Raw genomic sequence first — 9,813 nt, 5'->3', positions numbered from 1 at the left:
GTTTATACCAGGTTTGGTTGGTTGGAGGCCAACTATATTAAGTGTATTAAAAAGGCAGGTTAGGTTAAGAGCCTCATCAGTAGATCGAGATATACAAGAATAGTCAAACAACATCTACAAAGTGTCAGTATCAAGCAGCGGCTTCGAAACCGAAGTGATGTTTAGAGGTAAAATGATATTGTATGTGTCGTACTAGGCATGTAAGTAGAAATAGGGAGCCAATAATTACATGTAAGCCGTGGAAACCTGTTGCGACGAAAAAAGTAGAGCCGTATACGCTGTCTGCTATTGTAAATGGGGTTTCATAGTATTCTATAGCTTGAAGGGCTGTGAAGTAAAGTCCAAGCAGAACTGTCAGGGCTAGAGCTTGAGTTGCTTCTGTTCGGTTTTTTTCAGTAATACTATGGTGGGCTCAGGTTACGGATACTCCGGAGGCAAGTAGAACTGCAGTATTTAATAGTGGTACTTCAAATGGGTTCAGTGGGGTAATTCCTGTTGGAGGTCATATTAGGCCAAGCTCTAGAGTTGGTGCCAGGCTGGCGTGATAGAAAGCTCAGAAAAAACCTGCGAAAAAACAGACTTCTGAGATAATAAACAAGATTATTCCATAGCGTAGGCCCTTGTTGAACTGGAGAAGTGTGATGGCCTAGAAAGGTGCCTTCTCGAACAACATCTCGTCATCATTGATATATTGTAAGAAGTATCAGAATTAGGCCTAGTGTTATTAAGATATAAGAATTTTTATGGAATCATATGGCTAGGCCGGAGGTTATTAATAGTGCGGCGCCAGCACCGGTTAGGGGTCAGGGGCTTGGGTCTACCATGTGGTATGCGTGAGCTTGGTGGGACATAGACGTTTTCTTGAAGATAAAGGGTTAAAAGTAGAATAAAGACGTATGCTTGGATTATAGCAACAGCTAATTCTAGAATAGTTAAAAGGAAAAGGAGTAATGAGGTAGCTAGTGTAAGTGAGATTATTGGCATTACTGCAAAGGTGGTAATAGAGATTAATTGAATAAGTAGATGTCCAGCTGTTAAATTGGCAGTTAGTCGGACTCCTAGAGCAATAGGTCGGATGAAAAGGCTAATAGTTTCGATAATAACAAGTATAGGGATGAGTGCAATTGGGGTGCCTTCTGGTAATAAGTGGGCTAAGGCTTCTGTTGGTTTTTTTTGTAAGCCGATAAGAACCGTAGCTAATCATATTGGTACTGCTAACCCTATATTTATTGATAGTTGGGTAGTAGGTGTATATGTGTAAGGTAATAACCCTAGAAGGTTGATTGTTAGGATAAATATTATAGAGGCTATACAGATTAGGGCTCATTTGTGTCCTTGTGAGTTGATTGGAGTAAATAGTTGTTTAGTGATAGTTATTAGTGTAGGTATCAGTAGTGTGTGGTAGCGAGATTTAATAAAATTTGGTGTTTGTAAAATTAGTAAAATACTAGGGATTAGTATAGCTAATCAGGCTAGAGGGAGCCCAAATATGGTTGGGGATTTAAATTGGTCAAAAATTGCTAGTGTCATGGTCAGGTTCAGGTGGGTTGTTTGGGTTTAGTGGCTTGTTGAGCAGAGACGGTGTTTTGTGTTTGGTAAAATATAATAGTTGGCATAATTAGTAATAAAATAATTAATCATGATACTGTAAGTATAGAAAATCAAGGAGCGGGCTCAAGTTGTGGCATATCACTAAGGGAGAACATATTCACCCATCTTCAGCTTAAAAGGCTGATGCTAAGTTAGCTTCTTAGTGGCAGTATATATGTTAGGATTCTAATACATCAGTAGTTCAACTTTCGAAATATGAGAGAGGAACAGCTTCTAGTGCGATTGGTATAAAACTATGATTTGCACCGCAGATTTCTGAGCATTGACCAAAATATAGGCCTGGTCGAATTGTAATAAATGTTGCTTGATTTAATCGGCCTGGGACTGCATCTACTTTAGTACCTAAAGATGGGATAGTTCAGGAGTGGATTACATCTTCTGATGTAATTAACATGCGAATAGGGGATTCTATTGGTACTACGATGCGATGGTCTACGTCTAGAAGGCGGATTCCTCCTGGCTCTAGTTCATTAGTTGGCGTTATGTAAGAGTCAAATTCGATCTGATTATAATCAGTGTATTCATAGGATCAGTATCATTGATGTCCAACTGCTTTAATTGTTAAATGTGGGTCACTGATTTCGTCGGTAAGGTAAAGAATGCGTAGGGATGGAAGAGCAATTATAATGAGGACAATGGCTGGTATAACTGTTCATACGATCTCTACTTCTTGAGAATCAAGAGAGTGTTTATTTGTGAATCGGGTAGTAACTATCAGAGTAATAAGATAGAAAATTAGTACACTAATTAAGAATACAACTGTTAGAGTGTGATCATGAAAATGAATAAGTTCTTCTATGATAGGGGAGGCTGCATCTTGAAGTCCTAGTTGAGCTTGCTGTGCCATAAGCAAGATACATGAGTATAAGCTCATAATAATTACCTTGACAAGGTAGTGTAATAGTTTTACTAGTATCTTAAGAAAGTGGCAGATATGGTTATGCACCTGGCTTGAAACCAGCGTAGGGGGGTTCGAATCCCTCTTTTCTTGAAGTTAGCTTGGACATAGGCTGGTTCTTCATAAGTATGGTAGGGAGGTGGGCAGCCATGAAGTCATTCAATATTAGTGTTGAGAAGGTCTGTAGCAACAGCTTTGCGTTTAGAAGAGAAGGCTTCTCATAAGATAAATATAAATAGTATAACGGCAATTAATGAGATTGTTGATCCAATTGAGGAAACTACATTTCATGTAGTGTAGGCATCTGGGTAGTCTGAGTAACGTCGTGGTATGCCAGCTAAACCTAGGAAATGTTGGGGGAAGAATGTAAGATTTACACCAGTAAACATAATTACAAAGTGTGCTTTTGATCAGGTTTCGTTAAGTGTATAGCCCGTGAATAGTGGGAATCAGTGGACGAAGCCCGCCATGATTGCGAAAACAGCTCCTATAGATAATACATAATGGAAGTGGGCTACTACATAGTAAGTATCATGAAGGATAATATCTAGTGATGAGTTGGATAAAACGATTCCGGTGAGTCCTCCTACAGTGAATAAGAAAATAAAGCCTAAGGCCCATAGTATGGGGGTGTGTCATACGATTTTTCCGCCATGGAGAGTAGCTAGTCAGCTAAAAACTTTAACTCCTGTTGGGATGGCAATAATTATTGTGGCTGATGTAAAGTAGGCTCGTGTATCAACATCTATTCCTACTGTAAATATGTGATGGGCTCATACAATAAACCCTAGCAACCCAATAGCCATTATTGCTCAGACTATTCCTATATATCCAAATGGTTCTTTTTTTCCGGAGTAATAGGCAACTACATGAGAGATAATTCCAAAGCCTGGTAAGATTAGAATATAAACTTCAGGATGTCCAAAGAATCAAAATAGATGTTGGTAAAGAATTGGGTCTCCTCCCCCTGCAGGGTCGAAGAAAGATGTATTTAAATTACGATCTGTTAAAAGTATAGTAATGGCGGCTGCAAGTACAGGAAGTGATAGAAGAAGGAGGACTGCAGTAATTAAAACGGATCAAACAAATAAAGGAATTGGTATTGTGTTATAGTTGGGGGCTTTATATTAAAAATTGTTGTGATAAAGTTGACTGCCCCTAGAATTGATGAAATACCAGCTAGGTGAAGGGAGAAAATTGTTAAGTCAACAGAGGCCCCTGTGTGGGCTAAATTTCCTGCTAGGGGTGGGTATACGGTTCATCCCGTTCCGGCCCCTGCTTCAACTCCTGCGGAAGCTAAAAGTAGAAGGAGTGAGGGTGGAAGTAGTCAAAAGCTTATGTTGTTTATACGTGGGAAGGCTATATCTGGGGCGCTAAGTATTATTGGTACAAGTCAGTTTCCGAAGCCTCCGATTATAATTGGTATAACTATAAAAAAGATTATAACGAAAGCATGGGCGGTTACGATAACGTTAAAGATTTGATCGTCTCCTAGTAAAGTGCCTGGTTGACTTAATTCTGCCCGAATTAGGATGCTTAAAGCAGTTCCCACTATTCCTGCTCAGGCCCCAAAGATTAGATATAGGGTGCCGATGTCTTTATGATTAGTAGAGAATAATCAACGAATGAGAGTCACTGGTAGGATGGCCGAATGTTTAGGCGGTGGGCTGTAGACCCGCTTACAGAGATTCGATTTCTCTTCCTGTCAAATTGACCCTGTGGTGAAGTTCACATCAGATTGCAAATCTGAAGATACAGAAGTATACTCTGTTGGGGTCTATAGATCAAAGCTAAAATTAGCACTTAGCTGTTAACTAAGAGGTTGTAAGTATAACACTTGCTGGTCTAGTAAAAATTTTAGCTTAATATAAAGCATCTGATTTGCGTTCAGAAGATGTGAGTGTGTCTTGCAAATTTTATAATCAGAAATTAAGGGTAGTATCCCTTACTGTAAGCTTTGAAGGCTTAGAGTCTATATAACTTAAATTTCTAGTACATAATAAAGATCGCTATTAGCTGAGGTGTTAGAATGAATAGATTAATTGATAATATTGTCATTAAAGCTATAGGCTTATTTGGGGTCACACGTCAAAGAGTAAGATTTGTTGTTGGACATGGAGGTGATAAAATGATTGATAAGTAGCATATGCGGGTATAAAAAAATAAACTTAACAATGAGCCTATTATTATTATAAACAGATAGATAACAAGGTTTTGGTTGGCGAGTTCAACTGATGCTAAAAGTTTATTGGTAAAACCTGTTAGTGGGGGGAGGCCACCTAGAGATAATAGAAGAAGTAATAAAAGTATTTGAGAAATTTGATTGTGCTTATTTATGGTAAGTGCTGTAATTTTATTAGCTTTTAAAGTGTTGAGGTTAATGAATGTTGTGCTTGTAAGTAAGCAATAGATTAGTGTTGTAACTCAAGTAATTGTTGGGTTAAAGGGAGCTATGCTAGCAATTCAGCCTATGTGTGCGATTGATGAGTAGGCCATAATTTTTCGTGTTTGAGTTTGATTTAGGCCCCCCCAACCTCCAACAAACACTGATAATAAAGCTGGGCCAAGAATAAATGCATTATTTTGATCTTGTGCAATTTGAATAAGGAGAGTAATTGGGGCTAATTTTTGTCAAGTTGCTAGGATCATGCCTGTAGTAAGATCTAGGCCTGCTATTACTTCTGGAAGTCAGAAGTGTATTGGAGCTATACCTAATTTAAATATGAGAGCAAGAGTTATAGCGTTAAGGATAATTGGGTCGCTTGATGGGCTGATTGCTCAATTTCCTGAGTGCCAAGCGGCTAAACAGGCAGTAACAAGAAGTGTGGCAGAGCCTGCACTTTGAGCAATGAAGTATTTAGTAGTTGCTTCAATTGAACGTGGGTGATGTGTTTTAGCTATTAGCGGGATAATAGCAATTGTATTAATTTCTAATCCGATTCAAGCTAGAATTCAGCTGGTGCTTGAGAATGTTACAAGTGTGCCAAGACCTAGAGTTATTAGTAGTGTAGATTGAATTAAGGGGGATAGCATATAGTAAGAGATGCTGGTAACATCATATTTGGGGTATGGGCCCAAAAGCTTTATTTAGCTTATCTTACTTAGGATGTGGTGTAATGGAAACACGGAGGGTTTTGGTCTCTCAGATTAAGGTTCGAATCCTTTCATACTAACGAGGAAGAAAGGGGGTAATATCCCCTGTAGCCACTCTATCAAAGTGGTTCCTATTTTCGGACATACTTCCACTGTTAAAAATCCAGTTTATTATTAGTGTTTATATTTGAGGTACTCCTGCCCCCCCCAGTGACACAGCGAGGGATAGTTGAAGAGTAAAAAGGGCTAGGTTGAGGGGTAGAAAATTCTTTCACATAAGGTGTATCAGCTGATCATATCGGAATCGGGGGTATGAGGCTCGGATTCAGAGGAATAGGATAATGAGTGGGGTTGCTTTTATTATTACATTAATAATTGGTAAAATATTTAAATTGTTTGGTCCAAGAGGTCCTAGAAATATAATTGCTGTAAGGGTATTTATAAATAAGATATTAGAGTATTCAGCCAGAAAAAATAAAGCGAATGGACCTCCAGCATATTCTACATTAAAACCAGAGACAAGTTCTGATTCTCCCTCAGTTAAATCGAACGGGGTTCGGTTTGTTTCTGCCAAAGTAGAAACAAATCATATTGCTGCTAGTGGTCAGCTTGAGAGTAGGAATCAGGTGTGTTCTTGCGTATAAATAAAGGCTTGAAGGGAAAATCCTCCTGTTAAAATAATTAAACATAATAGAATTAAGCCTAGGCTTACTTCATATGAGATGGTTTGGGCTACGGCTCGAAGTGCTCCGATTAGCGCATATTTTGAGTTAGAGGCTCAACCTGAGCCAAGGGTGGCGTAGACTGATAAGCTTGAAATTGCTAAAATTACAAGAAGAGTAAGATTAATAGTGGAGATTGACTGTGGTATGGGAATAAATATTCAGAGCGATAGAGCTAAAGTTAGCGCTATAATGGGGGCTGCGATAAATAAGGCTGGGAGGCTGCGGTGGGTCATACGGGTTCTTTTAGAAATAATTTTACTCCGTCTGCAATAGGTTGTAAAAGTCCTATAAATCCGACAACATTTGGTCCTTTGCGAAGTTGTATATAACCTAGGGTTTTTCGTTCAACTATTGTTAGAAATGCTACTGCAAGCAGGACTATTAAAACTAAAATTAAAGTGGATGTTAATATAACTAGCATAATTTATTTGGAAGGGGATTTGCACCCCTGGTATAAGGGCTTAAACCTTGTGCAATTACTGAGCTCTGCCACCCAAATAAACTTGTCTAGTTATTATTTTAAGTTGCTTACTATTCTTATTAAGTTGGTCTCATAAGATTGGTAGGGTTTGCATTAGTGTATTGACCCTTACTTCTGCCGGTCCTTTCGTACTAGGGAAGTAGCAAACATAGATAGAAACTGACCTGGATTACTCCGGTCTGAACTCAGATCACGTGGGGCTTTAATCGTTGAACAAACGAACCTTTAATAGCTTTTGCGCCATTGGGGTGCCCCGATCCAACATCGAGGTCGTAAACCCTTTCGTTGATTCGGGCTCGTGGAAAGGATTGCGCTGTTATCCCTGGGGTAACTTGTTTCGTTAGGCAGCAAGTGATGCTGGGTCTATTAACGTTAGTTCTACTAGTGCTTAGAGTTGTAACTCTAGGCTAAGAAAATTGTATTTTCGTCGTCGTGGATATTACTTTTGTTCCGTGGTTGCCCCAACCTAAAACTGTGCATCGTGAATAATGATTATGCGATGTAAATGTTTGGAAGCTCCACAGGGTCTTCTCGTCTTATGGGTTTATACCCGCCTTTGCACGGGTAGGTCAATTTCATTGATAGGGATAAGGAGACAGTTATGCCCTCGTGTAACCTTTCATTCTAGTCTTAATTTACAAGACAAGTGATTACGCTACTTTTACACGGTCAAAGTACCGCGGCCATTCAATATTAATCATTGGGCAGGTCTTGCCTCCAATAGGCGATTCTTATCTGGAGGTGATGTTTTTGGTAAACAGGCGAGGCATGTGTTTGCCGAGTTCCTTCTCATCCTTTATATCTTCTATATTATGTTCCAGTGTAGGGTTAACGGTTATTAGTTCTTGTTTTTCCTGTCGGTAGTCATGTTGTTGATTTCCTGTTGTTTTAAGGGCCGTTAATTTCCAGTGGTTGGTCCGATCTGGTTTACACTTACATTTAGAGGGGTGCGACCTCAAATTACTAATCTTAGCAGGATATTTCCTATTATATAGGATTACTTAATAGTGGTTATAGGGTCTTTATATATTATGGTATTTAAAGTTTAGTAAACTTAAGCTGTAACGCTTTTCTTCTTGGTGGCTGCTTTTAGGCCTACTTAAGTTTATAAGTTGGATATTATCTAATCAATAGAGCTGTATCTCTGTTCACTAGGGCTGTACCCCTAGTGAATAAAACTTAAAATGTAGAGTAGTAAGATGTTTAAATTTATAAGTAATTTTGTTGCTTATCTACAAATTAAGATCAAGCTTAAACTTGTTTCTTAAGTAACCAGCTATCACTAGGCTCGGTAGGCTTTTCACCTCTACCCAGGGCTTTTTCCAATCTTTTGCCACAGATACGGATTAACTCTTATAGGTAATCCCAGGGTAGCTCGTCTAGTTTCGGGGAGGCGGCAGTATTTTCGGGTTTACTTGCTAAGCCATGATGCAAAAGGTACAAGATTTACTTTACTTAGTTGATCTGTTTCATCACTTTTTCAATGTTCCCTTGCGGTACTATATGTGTTTTATTTTTCTATCACCTATACTAAAATGGGGGCAATGGTTTGCTGTAAATGTGTGAATGTTTTATAATCATAAATTAAAAGTTGTTAGATAAATATACTCAAATCAGTAATCAGAAGATCTTGAATCGCACAAGAATATTTTCGGTGTAAGGGAAATGCTTAACTTTTAAGCTATCTTCTGTTTTCCAAGCGCACCTTCCGGTACGCTTACCATGTTACGACTTTTCTCCGGGAGGGGTGTGGGAGAGTGACGGGCGGTGTGTACGCACCCTAGTGGCCAACTTCAACTAGACAAACTATTCTTGTTTACTGCTAAATCCACCTTCAAAATTATTTCATTAAGTTATTCGTATACTCTGGGGAGAGAGTGTAGCCCATCTCTGCCTGCCTCATAGGCTGCACCTCGACCTGACGTATTTGCATAGATAGCTTCTTTGCCTACGGTTATTCTTTTATAAGGTTGGCTGGCGACGGCGGTATATAGACTGGGGGCGAGAGGCGGCGGGGTTAAAACGTGGGGTATCGGGTTATAGGACAGGCTCCTCTAGGTGGGTTTAGGGTGCCGTCAAGTTCTTTGGGTTTTAAACGATTGTTCGTAGTGCCCTGGCGACGGTGGTTTATTTATGGCAGGCATAGCGGGGTATCTAATCCCGGTTTGTGAGTTTTGCTTTCGTGATGTCAAAGTGAGTTTATTAATATAGATTCTTTCGATGTTGAGATATTTAAGCATACCTATTCAACTAGCAGGCATGATGGCTTCTATAGTATTAGTTAAGCTAGTATTTTAATCACGCTTTGTGCCGGAGATATCAGCTTGAGCTCCTCGTATAACCGCGGTGGCTGGCACGAGGTTTACCAGCTCTAAAATACGTAACTTAGTCGGGCTTGCGTCCATAGCTTAAGGTTTATCACTGCTGAGTACCCTTGAGGGTGTGGGTGGCTAGGTGTTGTGGGCTAACTTATTGTGAGCCTGATACCATCTCTTTTTTATGTTTATAGTTAAAGGAGGTCCTCACGGGAGTGCGGAAACTTGCATGTGTAATTTCATATATAGTTGATATTAAGGCTGGAACTAATCCTTTGTGTCAAGGGGTTCTAAAACCATCTGAGCATCTTCAGTGCTCTGCTTTAATGTTAAGCTACTCTTGACATTTGAAAATCAGAGGGTAATTTAATGTTAAGATGCTAGCTTTGGGAGCTAGATACAGGGGTTTGAATCCCCTTCCTTTGAAAAATCTGTATGTTAAGTTTCAGTTGAATTTACCGGTGTTCTTTGATAGCAGAATTAACTTGTTTTCTAGGCGACCTAGAATTGGAAAGATTAAAATAAAAATTATAAAGTACACTGTTGATGCAATTTGTGTTATTAAAATAAATGGGTGTTCAGCTGGTTCTCCCCCTAGTCAAGTGAGTAGCGCTAGATCAGCAATCAGAATCCAAAATGTAACTTGGGCGAGCGGACGAAATTGAATGCCTCGTTGTTTAGAGGTGTGGG

At 39.3% G+C, this 9,813-nt stretch overlaps 1 pseudogene; it reads right to left on the bottom strand.

Annotated features, from left to right (window-relative positions):
- Window positions 1-8,496: 8,496 nt before the first annotated feature.
- Window positions 8,497-9,304, bottom strand: LOC144739996 (18S ribosomal RNA; annotated as a pseudogene).
- Between the last annotated feature and the right edge of the window lie 509 nt (window positions 9,305-9,813).

The sequence above is a fragment of the Lampetra planeri genome, unplaced genomic scaffold (assembly GCF_965212315.1).
Source record: "Lampetra planeri unplaced genomic scaffold, kcLamPlan1.2.h2 scaffold_1830, whole genome shotgun sequence".
In the NCBI taxonomy this organism is placed as follows: Eukaryota; Metazoa; Chordata; class Hyperoartia; order Petromyzontiformes; family Petromyzontidae; genus Lampetra; species Lampetra planeri.
The sequence above is the reverse complement of the archived record's forward strand: the minus strand, read 5'-3'. Positions and strand labels throughout refer to the sequence as shown.